This window comes from Marmota flaviventris, chromosome 9, assembly GCF_047511675.1.
Source record: "Marmota flaviventris isolate mMarFla1 chromosome 9, mMarFla1.hap1, whole genome shotgun sequence".
Classification (NCBI taxonomy): domain Eukaryota; kingdom Metazoa; phylum Chordata; class Mammalia; order Rodentia; family Sciuridae; genus Marmota; species Marmota flaviventris.
The window spans coordinates 15,098,926-15,108,485 of NC_092506.1; positions in this window are offsets into that span (position 1 = coordinate 15,098,926).

Genomic DNA, 9,560 nt, shown 5'->3' on the forward strand with positions numbered 1-9,560 from the left:
CTAAACCTTTCATTTTTATAGATTGGGAATATTGATGCCCGTTCAACTGTGTCAAATTATACATACTTGCTACACACGACAGGTTCACACAAAGTTCAACAGTGAATTTTTAGCCCCTGAGCTACAACTACAAACCCGAAGAACAAAACCTATGTTTGTCCAAGCTCTGACACGCGGCCTACAAGCTTGTTTCTATCTGCTGAACTCTTGGTAGGAGGCATGTGTTGGCTTGCCAGGGAGACCATGCCAGTAAGAGCACGTTGGTTGACTTGTTTAGAAGCTGTTGCTTGACTTGGAAGGTGGCCATCTAGTCGTAGAGGCCATCTCTGCTCCAGGAAGTATCACTTAGAAGGAGAATTTTTGCTTCCTACAAGGAAGGAGAATGTATGTGGTCTGGGAGTTTTAACAACCCCATCCTTGGCTTTATTTAATTTGGCTACAATGACAAATTAAACAGCTGTGCACTCTGATATCAGAAGTCCTAAACAAAATTACAGGTTCCCCCACCCTATTCCCCTCATTTAGGGCTTTCTCCAGCCCTTCCTTTGATAATGCATCTTGTGAGTGTATTTACAAAGGAAAAGAGAATATATGGTATTTCCTAAGTTGACTGTCGAACTGTTTTTTTTTTATGTGTGTGTGTGTGCATGTGTGTGTGTGTGTGCGCGCACGCACTTTGGGAAATTAACGTTTTAACTTCCTAGAGCAGTGTACCTTATTTTTTGGGGGGCCTGTCATGAATAGAAATGATAACGTTTGTCTGGCAGCCTGGGCTGACGCTCTAGGCTGCTCACCGCCAGCAGTGATTTAGGGCCCTGACCGCTCAGCCAGGCCTGCTGCTCTGAGAATGGCAACGTGGTTGAGAAATGGTCCAGACTCCTTGCAAGTTGGAGAAGTTGTGTAAAGCCTTCTGGATTCCTAAACCTCAAGCCACCTGAGGACTGAAAGGGGCTGTGAATCCCTGCATAGCAGCACTCCCAGAAGTTCATTTTCTGCATTCCCGTTGCCCTCCATCTTTCCTTCTATGATTCTCCCTTCATTTTCTTTCCATTTCTCTTTCCTTTACATATGTCACCTCTTTCTTTCTGCTTAATTCTTTCAGATGGATAGACACAAATATACACGTAGGTGAGTTGTAAATGATGCTGTTGGTGTGCATGGATTATAGTGCACTAATCATGGGAACAGGCGCACCACTTTTGGGTATTGTTTTAGTCTGTTTTCTGTTGCTATAACAAAATACCAGAGACTGGATAACTTATAAAGAGAATAAATTTGTTTCTTACAGTTCTGGCGCAGGGAAGTCCAACAGCGTAGCTCTGACATCTTCTTGGTGTCTGAGGAAGGTCTTCTTACTCCATCATCACAGAGGAGGGCATCACATGGTGTGACACAGCAAGCGTGCTGGCTTGGATCTCTCTTCCATTGTGGAAACTCCATCCTCAGGACCTCATTTAATGCTAATTACCTCACAAAGCCCCACCTCCAAATACATTAATGTATGAATTTGCAGATTAAGTTTCCAACACATGAAACCTTGGAGGACACATTCATATTACAATGGGTGCTGAGACATGCCATGCCTCAGATAAATTAATGATCCCACGTTTGTTTTTCCAGTACTGGGGATGGAACCCAGGGCCTCACACATGCCAGGCAAGTGCTCTAGCACTGAGCCACATACCCAGCCCCATGCTTTTTTAATAAAAGGGAAAAGGCCCCTGAATAAAGAGATCTGAGAGCTGGCAGATAAACGACAGGGTCTGGATGCCTGCGTAGAAGTTCACTGACATCCTGACCCTTCTCCCCACAGCTAGAATGCTGCCCCCTGCCCTCTCCTACAGGAGGCACTGAAAGCATAAAGCCCCGGCCTGAGCACTTCGAAGGGACCTAGATCAGACACCAGGTGACTCAGCTCTAGCTCTGCTGCTCTCTTACTCATTTCACACCCCAATTCCACCCTCTCCACTTCCCTCCAGCCAGAACTTGCACCCTAGTTATGTAAGGGCGGGGGCTCTTCTCCTTTCTCAATCATCTCCTCCCTGTGTCCTCCACAATTCAGATGCAGAAGCCTTAACTCCCGCTGTAACTGTCCTTGGAGATAGGGCCTTCAGGAGGGTAAAGTTAATTGGGGTCATAAAGGTGGGGCCCCCGGAGCTGGGGTTGTGGCTCAGTGGTGGAGCACCTGCCCAGCATGTGTGAGGCACTGGGTTTGATCCTCAGCACCACATACAACTAAATAGATAAAATAAAGATATTGTGTTCATCTACAACTAAAAAAAATATATATATATTTTAAAAAAGGTGGGACCCCAATCCCATAAGACTGATGCCCTTCTAGGAAGACAGAGTGGCTTCATTGAGGAAAGTCCACAGCAACCAGCAATCATCTGAGAGCCAAAGAGAGAGGCCTTAGAGGAAACCTAACCTCCTTGACCCCTCAATCTTGGTCCTCCTGCCTCCAGAATTATGAGAAATACATTTCTGCTGTTTAACCCACCCAGCCTGTGGTGTTTAGTTATGATAGCAAAAATAGATTCACACACCTCTGTCACATCCTTTGATACCCCACTTTCCAGTGAGATCCTTGTTTACGGACTGCTCTTTTGGCAGGTCATTTAGTTTAGAAGAAGGATGTTTGGCTTTGAAGTCCCACCTGTGTCTGACTCCCGGATCTGCTGCTTACCAGCTGGGTAACCATGAACAAACTGGCAGCTTCCCTAATCTTCATTATCTGTGTGTGCATGTGGGGAAAAGGATACCTTCCTCAGAGGCTCAGAGAAGATATATGCAGACTGCTTGGGACTTGCCCTAGTACATGTTAAGATAAGTTACATGCAAACTGAGTCATTAAAAGTTCTGGTTTATTACATCGACATAATTTATTACAGAAGAATAAGATACACAGAAGACAAATTAGGCAGCTTATGTCATACATGTCGAGTCTGGTACCAAGTCAGGGCTTAACTGTGGTTAGGTTCCTTTCCTGTAAATTCTCCATGGCCTGCTGGTTTGCATGCGTTCTCTGCCTGGGGTGGACCCACTGAAATAGCTGCCTGTCGATGCCATGCTCCAACTGTTGGAGGGTCTTCCTGACCTTGCCTTCGTATTCCTCTTACCTGCTTTATTTTTTTTTCTTCTGAGCATTCATTTTATGCTTGCCTACTATAAGGTATGTATTTTTTTTTTTTTTTTTTACTAATCTTATTTGTTTTCTCCTCTGTGGAATGGAAACTCCCTGAGGGCCTGGCACATTGTGGACACTCACTGTAGAATTGTTGAATGAGAGCAGTTGTGGGGGGCAAAACCTGACTCCAGAGGTTTGAGGGGTAAGTCGTCTATTATGGCTGAATACCTAGGATTGGGAGCCTGAGGAACCGGGTTCAGATCCTGACTCCTGCTCTTTCCAGCTATGGGATTCTGACCTGGTTGCTTGGACTAACATAGACAAGAGTGCCTGGAATAACCCAGTAGACATCAATTATTTCTCTTGAGAAATTGGTGACAATGGCATAATGGGAAGCACTGACAACTTTAACTTCATACTTGTACGAGAAGAAGAGTGACTTGCTGAACTCGGGAGAAATGCAGAAACTTTGATAACTATTTTCTCCCAGAAATAAAAACTCATCTTGCATCTTTGTGTCACTGGTATTTTGTTATCTCCTGGGGTGGGGAAATTGGTTTTCCACTTTAGCAGAGTTTCCAGTTTCTGTCCTGTGAGCTCATCATCAGCAGTCTAAGTGAGAGCTGATCTTGATGCGGAGGGGCTCGATCAATTCTAAAGCAATTGGGGAGCTGAGTGTCTCTGATGGGGAAAAGACAAGCTATATTTTATTGAATTTTTTTGATTGTAAAGAAATCATTTTCCTACAGTAAATGAAAGATGAATTGTCCAAATGCTGGCGGTTGGAAGAGAGGAAGGCTTCTTCAGCGGTAGGCTTAGGTCATGTAGAAAGTCGAGACTCTGTGTCATGCAGAGATGGCACCATGGGGGCCTCAGGGCTAAGCCTAGTTCTTGAGAATTTTATGTGGATGCAGAACATATTACATTAAATAAATTTTATTCTTGATTGTGTTAAAAAAAGTTGGAAGAGTTCACAGAAAGTTCTGGATTTCTTATTGCTTTCAAAAAAGCAGAGTTAGCTCTGGCAATGTTGGACTTTATCCTATGGAAACAATTGGCTAGACCTGAGTGGTGGGTGTGTCCTCTAAATAAGGCATGTGTCCTTCAGTTTGACAGCATTCCTTGCACCATAGATGGTCTTATACCCTCTCCATTTCACCTATGACTATGGAGACATGAAGGAAGGTCAAATTCTGAGGGGCTTTGGAAGGCTAGCGTGGCCAAAAAGTATGTGGTCAGTTTAAGTTTAGGACATTTTATTTTGAAGCTTCAAAATAAAAATTGATTTTGAGACTGCCTCTTCACTCTTCAAGAAGGAGAAGCCAGTGGCATGTGGTTGAATCCAGAGTACTCCTATGGAAGTGTGGTGAGATGCAAGGCTGGTTTGTGCTTGGAGGCTCACATTAAACGAAGTGATGTTTTATACCTAGCAAAGAGAAAGCACAGGTATATAACATATTGAATTTTAATAGGAATAAATTACATTTTAGTAGAAATAAAACCCACCTGCATGCACTCCTTTTGTGGAAGGTAGCTTGACAACCACACTATGTGTTGTTGCTCAACTGAGCTGCTAGTGTAGGACATCTGAGAAATTAATCAGCATCCAAATGTGTTTCCCAGAAAACCCATTCTTAACAAGTGTGTAATGGTAACTATAGAAAGTGTTGCCTAGGTGACATTTAAACACCGAGACAGTAACAGAGAGGAATCATCCCTTAGGGCTTTTGTAAATTTAAAATTTGACCTCTCTAATTTCCTGAAAATCTATGCCATATTTTAGTACAATGCAAAAATTATTTGAAAAATACCAACTTTCCGTTGACTTTTCCAAGTAATTGAGTGAAAATAATTTTCATAATCCAAATACATCCTTCAGATCCTTTGGAGAAATTTGGGAATAAATAATCAGAGCCACCCGGGCATGGTAATTGCTAAAGGGCATGGAACAGGAAAATATCTGGTTTTGTCATTTTGTGTTCTCCTCCCTTAATCTTGTGTGTGTGTGTGTGTATGTGTGCACACTGGGGGGTGAGGGTTTAGCAGTGTTCTACCTGCTCCATCTGCTCCCTCTCTCCTTCTAATAGGGAAATGAACACGCTTACCTCTTCCTCCATTAATGTCAACGTCCTTGGCTGCCTTCCAATCCCAGTGCTTGTTTTAAATTGGAGCAGAGTATGAGGCATGGCTTCCCACACAGTCTAAAAATTCCTGTTTAAAGGGATTATCTATATACTGGTGCATGAGCTTGAAATAAAAGAGCAACTATCTCCACTTTTCGGTTTCCCTTTGTCTGAGCTCTGGGTCATCCAGTTTCATTTTAGATGGTTAAGAGGGACAGCCTGGACATGGCTGGACGAAGTGTCTTATGCTGCAATGGGATACTCATGGTCATGCTCTGCTCTCATGGAGCTCTGTCTCTGGCTTTCTCTGCAGTTAGGCATTCCTTCATTAGAGGCTCATTTTTAAAAATAAATTCTTTCAGACGAATAGCATATTTGAACCAAATGGATTCATTCAGTAAACATTTATTGAACATCCACTATGTGCCATATAATATGATAGGTGTAAGAAATGAAAAATAACAACTATGGCAATAAGCACTATTTATTGAGCATTTACTAAAGGACAGGCACTACATTAGGTGTGACCGTTCATTTAATTCTTTCAAACTGTTATTGCCTTTACTTGTAGATGAGAACACAGAGGGTGAAAATCGCCCATCTGGGGTGTTTCAGAGGTCGATTTGAACCTAGCAGATGGACTTCTAAGACCAAACTCTCAGCCTAACATGACGTTCGTAACTAGAGGGAGAGGAAGACAAGCAATCTAGTCATCATGATAAGGGGGTTTGTGCTTACAAATAGGACATGAACAGACCCTGGAGGGCCCAAAGGGGGAGCTAGGCAAGATTTTGGAGTAGAACATGATATTTCAGCAGGGCTTTAAGAACCCAGTGGGAAGTCAATAGAAGAAGGCAAGAAAACTCCTGGTGGAGGAAGTCACAGTTAGGCAAAGAACAAGAACATGGGGTGCTTGGGAGCAGCTGGAAGTTCCACTTAGATGGAAAAGGTAAGAGAAAGTCTGGATAGAGATTGGAAAGATACCCTAGAACAAAAATATGAAGGAATTCAAACACGATGTCAGGGATCCCAGGTCTAATTTTATAGCGTGGTGGTCACAGCTTCATCATACCAAATGACCTATTTGATAGCAATTTATAATTAATTGCAACCCTTTTGCTGTCCTGAAATAAAATGTACAGATAGCACAATATACCTATAAACATACTTTTCATGGAAAATGAATATATCATTTCAACTCTAAAGGAAAGAAAAATTAAAAGGAAAGTAACTTAAATACATATTTAGCATTGAAATGTTTAAGCATGGCTTCTGTAGAAAACGTAACAAAACAGCTGGGTGCTTGCACCCGATGTTTCCATGAACACAATAGCTAGGAATGCAGATTGACTCGATTTTCATGTATCATGCATGTAAAATAGCATCAGAAGACTCAAGTACGTTTGGTAAGATTATTTCTCCAAATGGTAAAAATTTCTCTGTTAATTTCCTGAGAAAACAAAGTCTAACTTTTCCTCCATTAACCTGGGACTTGAATTCCAGGTAATTCAAGTGCATGTTAAAACGATGCAAAAGTCTGTGTAAGTCGTATGCTTTTTTATGTATGATAAAAAAAATTTTCACTTATGTGATATCTTGAGGGAAATTTGAAAATCAAGAGGAATGTTGACCACTCTTGCTTGTGAGAGACCATGCTGTGGTGACTCCCACCCTGAGTACTCTCTGTATATCGCCAATCACAGTGAGCACTGAGAATGTTTCTGAAAGTTAAAAAAAAAAAGGTCACCAGGGGTCTTTACCATCCAACTAGGAATAAAGCTGAAAGGACTAATTCGAGAATTATTTTTTCAAACACCCTCTCTGCAAAGAGCTTCCCGTACATTGAGGAAGGCAGAGAAATTAGTAAGTTGATAGGAACCTCTGTGGTAAGTGCAGAGAGACAGGAGCCAGAAGACAGAGGCCCAATTCTTCCTAGGCCTGGAAAGTTCTCTCAGAGGAAGCTGTGTTAAGGTTGATGTTGGAATGATGGCTTGCACTCTTCCTTGCAGATGGTGGTGGAAGGAGGACATTCTAGAAAGAGGGCATGTGTGTAAAGTAGCATCAGATGAAGCCACGAGAACCTGACCTGGTCAGCGCCTGTGTGTATGGCCAGAGATGTGGGAGAGGAGGAAAAATGGGTGGAAACAGTGGCCAGCCAGTCAGATCCCAAAGGTTAGTGATCTCTGGAGCTATCCAAGATTATTAGCAGGAAGGAAATGTCCTGATTTAGTGTGGAGCTAAATGACAGTACTGTGGTGGTACTCAAACTGTTGTTCCCTGACTCGAGAAACTGTATTGCCTGACAGTTTTTAGAAGTACACATTTTGGGGCCTCACTCTGGACCTATTGAGTCAGACATTCTGGAGTTAGTGCTACTTAGATTAGTTAGTTAGTGCTAGTTAATGCTAGTGAAGTTCTCCCAGCTCCACTTTCTCCACTTGGTTGCCCAAGAGACATTTTACAATCTACATGTCCAAACTTGGGGGGCTTTTAAGAGTTGATTAGACTATGAGAGCTGCTCCTTTTTGAGGGATCAAGACTATTATATTAGAGGTTTCATGCAGCATTCAGCTTGGTGGCCTTTCTGCTTTCTGCCATCTGAGAACACAGTGTTCCTCCCCTCTGGAGTATGCAGCAACAAGAGGACATCTTGGAAGCAGGGAGCAGCCCTCACCATAAAAGTGAACCTGCCAATACCTTGATCTTGAACTTCCCAGGTTCCAGAACAGTGAGAAAATGAAATTTTGCTTGTTATAAATTACTTCGTCTCAGGTAGTTTGTTATAGCAGTACAAACAGATTAAGTGTGGCATTAAGTGAATGCCACACTTTAAACAATGAAAACAAGTAGTGAATGTAAGAAACAATGCTTCTTAGGCATTGGACCATGGGCAGCACTTGACAATGATCCTTGGGGGAAAGAAAATAAATGAAATGATTTCTCCATTTGACTAAATTCAGGGCCTGGTGGGAATTTCCAGGGCATGATACCAGGAGGGGGAATTCAAACAGAACTGGTGATCTTCCTGAGTTGGAGAAACTGGTAGGAATTCAGGGACCCCCAGCACAGCTAGAACTCACAGGACAGTGCCCTGAACAGGAGACGGGTACCCAGAGAGGAAGACACTTCCCTTCACACGCATGCACGCACACGTACATGTATCCAAGCACACAGAGAGGTAGAGACCTTTGCCAACACACAGTCTCCTTGCATTCCCAGCTGAGTACTGAGTACTCCAGAGGAAGCCATGCCAAGGTTGATGTTGGAATGATGGCTTGTACATACGACCACATACATATAGTGAAACTGTCTAAGGCCTTGGAAAGAACTGTTAAAAAGGGTATGCAGAACTACAGCCAGAGATCACAAAAGACCCAGGATGGTTCATGTTTCACCAGCTAGAGTGGGAAAGTTTTGTAATAAAAGAATTGAGTGAAGAACTCAGGAGGATATCACCCTAGTTAGTATGGTAAAATTAGTTTTTGTCCCACTTATTAAAACTTTAAAGGTGAGACTTGATAGGATGAATCTTGAACAGATTTAAATTGACCCTTAAAATATTGACACTTAATAAATGCACATATTTATGGTGCATAATATGCTGTTTTGATACATGTGTACATTGTGTACTGATCACACATCAGGGCAATTTGGCATATCCACCATCTCAAACACTTGTCATTTCTTGTGGTGAGAACATTCAAAATTCTCACTTTTAGCTTTTTGGACACATTCACTACATTATTGTTAACTCTAGATTCCCTAAGGGTGTGATAGAACACCAGGACATTTCCGCCTAATTATAATTTGATCCTCTTCACCAACCTTTCCTCATTCCTTTCCCTTTTTGCCTCCTTAGCTTCTGGTAATAAGGGTCAATCCATTTCCAAGGAACCTGACAGCATCTCAAATTAAAACTCAAGAATATTTAAAGGAATACAAACATATCCAGCTAAAAGTTACAACTTCATCATCCAACCCAAATTAATAGACATGCTTCCCCTCATAAGTGAAAAAAAAAAACAGGAAAAATACAACTCATAATAAAGAAAAACTATGCTAACAGAAAAAAATCCAGAAATTAAAATATAATAGTATTAGCAAGCAAGGACTCTATAACGGCCATTAGAACTATATACCCAATATTCAGGAAAAAAACAGAGGCAATAATCTGTTAGGAAAGGACATAGTCTTTTTCATACAACCCAAACTAACCTTTAGAGATGAAAATATATAGGATATTATGTCCAAGATGAAAAACATGCTGGATATTATTTAGAGCAGATTAAATAGAGAGTAAGAAATTTTAG